Here is a 6,000-nt window from a genome sequence, read left to right as displayed (position 1 = left end):
CCATTTTGAGTTAAATTTTGTATATGGTGTTAGGTAAGGGTCCAGATTCTTTCTTTTGCATGTGGACATCCAGTTTCCCCCACCACATTTGTTGAAAAGACGGTCCTTTCCTCACTGAATGGTCTTCATACCCAGCCAGAAATCTGTTAACCATATATGTGAGGGTTTATTCCTAAGTTCTCTGCTCTATTCCCTTGGTCTATGTCTACCCTGATGCCAGTACCACAGTGTTTTGATTATTCTAACTTTGTAGTACATTTTTAAATCAGGAAGTCTGTCCACCAACTTTGTTCTTCTTTTCAAGATTGTTTTGGCTATTCGGGATTGCTAGATATTCCATGTGAATTTTAGAATTTTTTTTTCTATTTCTGTAGAAAACAGCATTGGGATAATGACAGAGACTGCACTAAAATCATAGATTGCTTTGGGGAGTATCGTGATCATAACAGAATTAAGTCTTCCAATCCATGAACACAGGATTTCTTTCCATCCATCTATGTCAGAAATGTTTTGTAGTTTTCAGTGTAGAAGTCTTTTTCCTCCTTGGTTAAATTTATTCCTGAGTATTTTATTCCTTTGGATTGTATTGTATATGGAATTGGTTTTTTATTCTCTTTTCATATTGTTCTTTGCAAGCATATAGAAATACAACTGAATTTTGAGTGTTGGTTTTACATCCTGCAACTCTGCTGAATTTATTTATTGGCTCTAAAACCATTTTTGAGAATTCTTTATAGTTTCCTACATAAGATCATGCCACTTGCAAACAGAAATAATTTTCCTTCTTCCTTTCCAGCTTGGGTGCCTCTTACTTCTTTTTCTTGCCTAATTTCTCTGGCTATAACTTCCACTACTATGTTGAATAGAAATGGCTGTCCTTTCTACTTTTGGAATATTAAAATGTTCATTATTTTATTAAATAACAGTAAAAAATTTTTTTAATGTTTTCCTTGGTAAAATGAAGAGGTGGGAACTATGTAGTCACAGAAAATGTTTTTGGAAATGATGCTGAGCCCAAAACAAATACTGATCAAAAACGAAAGTCTGGCAAGAATTCTGCTGAATACCTTCAAGGTAGCTCCCTTGCAAGCCCTGATTCTCCAGGCATTGGTGCCCCCTACACCCCCCGATGCAGGTGAGGCATGGGACAAGAAAGACTGGGACTTCCCAAGGCCAATGAAGTTGGCCACCAGTTGAGGATGAGTTGAAAAGCATTCAAATCAAGGTCAGTTAAGTGGGGACTTGAGCACCAAATAGCACTCCAACCAAGAAAGAAGGGTCAGTTCCCATAAATGACATAATCCCAGAAAAGCAAGGAAAAGAAACACAACAGTCCATAAGCTTAGATGCTAGCAGAGAAGGCAGAGCTCCCACCTGATTCTGGAACAATAAACAAGGTGGAAGCACATGAGTGCTCTGAAGAGGCTGGCACATGGCCCCCTCCTCACCCAGAAGAATGGACATAGTGACCAGTTATTCTCCCTCACCTGCCCCTTTGTCACTTGGGTACCCATGGGTCACAAAGAACTTTGGGAGCCTTGCCCCTTGCTCTCTCCATCCTCACCCCTCTCATGTATGCCACACATTGAAAAAAAAATGAGATCAGGAACAGATAGCAGTGGCAAGCAAGAAAGGCTTGGAGGGCAAGAAGGTGGCAACAGGAAGAGGAAAGTGCTGAGTACAGGAGGAGCCATGAGGAATCCAACCACTAAGGCCAAGATAGAATCCCTGTGATCCACAGGGAGAGAGACTCTAGAATAGAAAGGTCACTGAACCAGAAGCCTGGCTCCCAGCCAAGCAGCTTCCTGATCTCTGCCTTCTCATATCCACAGGGGCCAACATCCAGCCCATCCAGTCCACCCACAGCGTGTTCTGAGGATAAATAAGGCAATACACATGCAACAGCTTGAGAACTTTGATGCACTCTACAACACAGTGTTGCTCCTGAACAGCCATGGACCCTACGCAGTACCATTTCCTTAGATGTTCTATGTTCTTTCTCCTCAAGTACCCAGGTAAGGCTGGAAGAAATCCTGCCCACTGTGGTTCAGTGAGAGAAGCCCTGGCCTGGAATCAGAGGCCTGGGTGGCATTGGGGGGGGCGGGGGGCTGGGGCGTCTTTTTCTAACTCTGTATGGATTCAGCTCGTGACCCTGGGGAGAGCCCTTGCTGCTCAGTCCCACCATCTGTAAAGGAGAGATAAGTCTAGATCTGTGGTCCCCATCTAGGGGAAGGGACAAAACACATGGTAATGTCAATACAAATGGAAGGGGAGTGACAGGCACAAAGGAAAAAAGGTGCTTCACACCAGTGGCTTTCAGAGGGTGCTCCCTAGGTCAGCAGCACCAGTGTCCCCCTGGGAACTTGTTAGAAATGCAGGTTCTAAGAAGGCCCTACCCACGCCTAGACCTGATGCATTAGAAACTTAGGGGTGGTTCTGTTTTTAATTTTTTAAGTAACTTCCATACTATTTTCCAGTAATTGCACTACTAGGAATTTATCCAAAGAATTCAAAAATGCTGATTTGAAGGTGCACATGTACTCCAATGTTTATAGCAGCACTATCAATATTAGCCAAATTATGCAAAGAGCCCAAATGTCCATCAACTGATGAATGGATAAAGATGTGGTATATACATATATACAGTGGAATACTACTTGGCTATTAAAAAGAATGAAATCTTGCCATTCGCGACAACGTGTATGGAACTGAAAGGTATTATGCTAAATAAAATAAGTCAGTCAGAGAAAGACAGATACCATATGTGGTGATGTGATTCCACATCACTCATATGTGTAATCTGAGAAACTCAACAGATGAACATAAGAAAGGGAAGGAAAAATAATGTTTATAGCAGCACTATCAACAATAGCCAAATTATGGAAAGAGCCCAAATATCCATCAACTGATGAACAGATAAGGAAGATGTGGTATATACCTACAATGGAATACTACTCAGTGATGAAAAAGAATGAAGTCTTGCCATTTGCAACAACGTGGATGGAACTGGAGGGTATTATGCTAAGTGAAATAAATCAGTCAGCGAGAGGAAGATACATGTTTTCACTCATATGTGGAATTTGAGAAACTTAACAGAAGACCATGGGGGAAGGGAAGGGAAAAAAGTAGTTATAACAGAGAGGGAGGCAAACCATAAGAGATCTTAAATACAGAGAACAAACTGAGGATTGATGGGGGGCAGGGAAAATGGGTGATGGGCATTGAGGAGGGCATTTGTTGGGATGAGCACTGGGTGTTGTATGTAAACGATGAATCACGGGAATCTATTCCTAAAGTCAAGAGTACACTGAATATACTGTATGTTAGCTAACTTGACAATAAATTACATATATTTTAAAAAATCCTACAGAAAAGGGTTTAATGAATCCCCATGTATATTTATCTCCTAGACTAAACAAGTTTAAAAAAAATTTTATGAAGTAAAAACAAAACAAAACAAAAAACAGAGAGGGAGGCAAACCATAAGAGACTCTTAAATACAGAGAACAAACTGAGAGTTGCTGCAGGGGAGGTGGGTGGGTGGATGGGCTAGATGGAAGATGGGCATTAAGGAGGGCAATTTTGGGATGAGCACTGGGTGTCATATGTAAGAGATGAATCACTGGGTTCTACTCCTGAAGCCAAGATACACTGTTTGCTGACTAACTTGAATATAAATAACAACAAAAAAGAAGCAGCAGCAGCTCAGGGATAGGAAATAGCAATGTGCACTTTCACAAGCCCCAGGTGATCCTGATGCATTTATAAGATTGAGAAGTGGTACTCCAATCTCTCTCTCTCTCTCTCTCTCTCTCTCTCACACACACACACACACACACACACACACACACACACACGCACAGGTTCTGGTTCTGGTCCTGACTTGCAAGTATAAAAACAAGCTTCATGACCTCAGGTTAAGGGTTCTGGTTCTGGGGTCAAATCTCTGCTCTGTGCTTCAAACTGTGACTTCCTGGATAGGGTGCTTAACATCTCTGAACCCCAACTTTCTCAACTATGAAATGGGGACAATCCATCCCCTACATCTTAGGATCGTCATGAAGGAGAAGCCATGCCCATGAAGGATGTAGAACAAAGTCTTCAGAACCACTTGCCATCCTATTACTCCTCTGTGTCCATCTCCTCCACGTAACTGGGAATCACACATCTCTGTGGCCAACGCCATGGGCTCACGTAGGATTAAAATAGAAATGTCCCTTCTGCCCCGAGCACAGGCGCATGTCCTCCTATCATGGGAAATGGTACATCTCAGCCTGATGGACATGCAATTCCTTGGGAGTGTCACCCCCCCCCCGCCCCCGCTTCTCTTTGGCCACTAAGCTCTAAACTCGGGGAATTCAGAAAATGTGTTGAGTGTTAACTTCTCTGGGTTCATGGGGCTCTCTTAGCCCTGTTCTCTCTTTTGATCTATTCTCCATCTTTATTTCTCTAATTGTATTAATAATGGGTTGTTGTTGTTGTTGGTTAATGAATCACTTCAAATTTAATTGTAGCCAGGCAGAGGAGCATTAAATAAACAGCAAATGTAGTAAAGCCCTAGTGAGCAGCTCTTTTTTTTTTTCTTCACTCAGAAAAAAGATGCCAAAGCAAGGCTCCACAACAGGGTAGGAAAACACCACCACCCTCCACTGCATGGTACAAGTCTGCACCCAAACTGCAGCTTGGTGTTGTTGCTTTTTGACTAAGAGAGGGGAGGTGATAAGGGTCTCTGTGTTGTCCAGAAGATGAAAAGGTCTATTGTTTGATTTTGTGGTCAGAGGCGCCAGGAACACACACCTTTCATCTGTTCCCCTGTTTCTGCCTAGTAAGCGGCACCACGTAGGCTCATACAGCATAAAGGAAGTGGAAATTGAAGCCCAGTTTTGTTAAGCATAACATTTTCACTCAGAGGCTATTTCTAGAACATTCCATCCAGCAACTCAGAAGCTCATATTTCAAATCAAACGAAGGACAACTTCTGGTGAAGTAGAAGAAATCCACACCTTCCTTTCAGCCACAAAAACAAGGCCAGGAGAGCCAAGAAGTTCCAAATATTGAAACATCCTTTCTTATGCCATGTCATATAAATCAGCCCTGATTAAAACTAGGTTTTGTCACACATCTTAGAAAAAATCTTGTGAGGCCAGGCAGGAGTTTTTATTTTTATTTATTCATTATTTTTTTATAGGGCAGAAAGGGGATTAAAATAATTTTCTGTCTCAACTCCGTTTCTAAAACCTTCTAGCCTGACTCCTGTGGCCACCTTCACCATGGCCTACCCTGAGTGTGTACCTCATTCTCTGCAAAGTCTGCAGGCCCAGGGGAAGGCAGGGGACAGGAGCAACAGCAGAAGCCCTGGAAGAGAAGGGCCGAGCATGCGTTCCTGGTTGACCTGTCTCGGGAGGCCTCCAGGAGTCAAGCAGCTCCTCTTGTGAGGGGCCAGGAAGAGATGCCCTGGTGGGATGCAGATGGGGCAGCCTGAGGGCAAGTTCAACTCCCCCACTGTGACCAAAGGACAGCACAGAGGTCCTTCTGGAGTAATCTGGCCAGCTCAGTGCTGACTGTATGCTGGGCTTGGTCCATCCAAGCACCGCTCCTCCCTGAAGGCCTCCCTGATGCTGCCACTTCCAGTTAGAACTGCATTCCATGTTTCCTTTTCAATTGTATTTTCCTCTCCTTATAAGAAGCTTCAAAGATAGAAATTAGGCAAGCCATAAATAAATGAGCCAGGGAAGGAAGTTCTCACACAATCACATCTGTGCAACAGCCTGGCCTGTCTGATAGCACACCAGTGAGAAAGTCAGAACAGGCCAAAGAGACAGCAAGCACAAAGGCCAAGTGTGCCCTCGCCAACCCTCTGCCCACATTAATCATGCATATGACAGTTTGCAAAGGGCTCAATGTGCCCTGTGGAACCGTGCCTCACTGTAGTTTGACAAAGGCTGGATGAGGCAAAGGAACTCTGGCTGGCCCAGAACCCATAAATGTGGCCAAGAACCC

The 6,000-nt window shown here is 43.4% G+C and overlaps 1 protein-coding gene across 2 annotated transcripts in view; it reads right to left on the bottom strand.

Annotated features, from left to right (window-relative positions):
* SH3RF3 (SH3 domain containing ring finger 3) overlaps window positions 1–6,000 on the bottom strand; it is a 374,110-nt gene that overhangs the window by 292,677 nt on the left and 75,433 nt on the right. The gene's annotated exons all lie outside the window — the stretch shown is intronic.

Source organism: Neofelis nebulosa, chromosome 9, assembly GCF_028018385.1.
Source record: "Neofelis nebulosa isolate mNeoNeb1 chromosome 9, mNeoNeb1.pri, whole genome shotgun sequence".
Classification (NCBI taxonomy): domain Eukaryota; kingdom Metazoa; phylum Chordata; class Mammalia; order Carnivora; family Felidae; genus Neofelis; species Neofelis nebulosa.
Note: the sequence above shows the minus strand (reverse complement) of the source record. Positions and strands in the feature narration are given on the sequence as shown.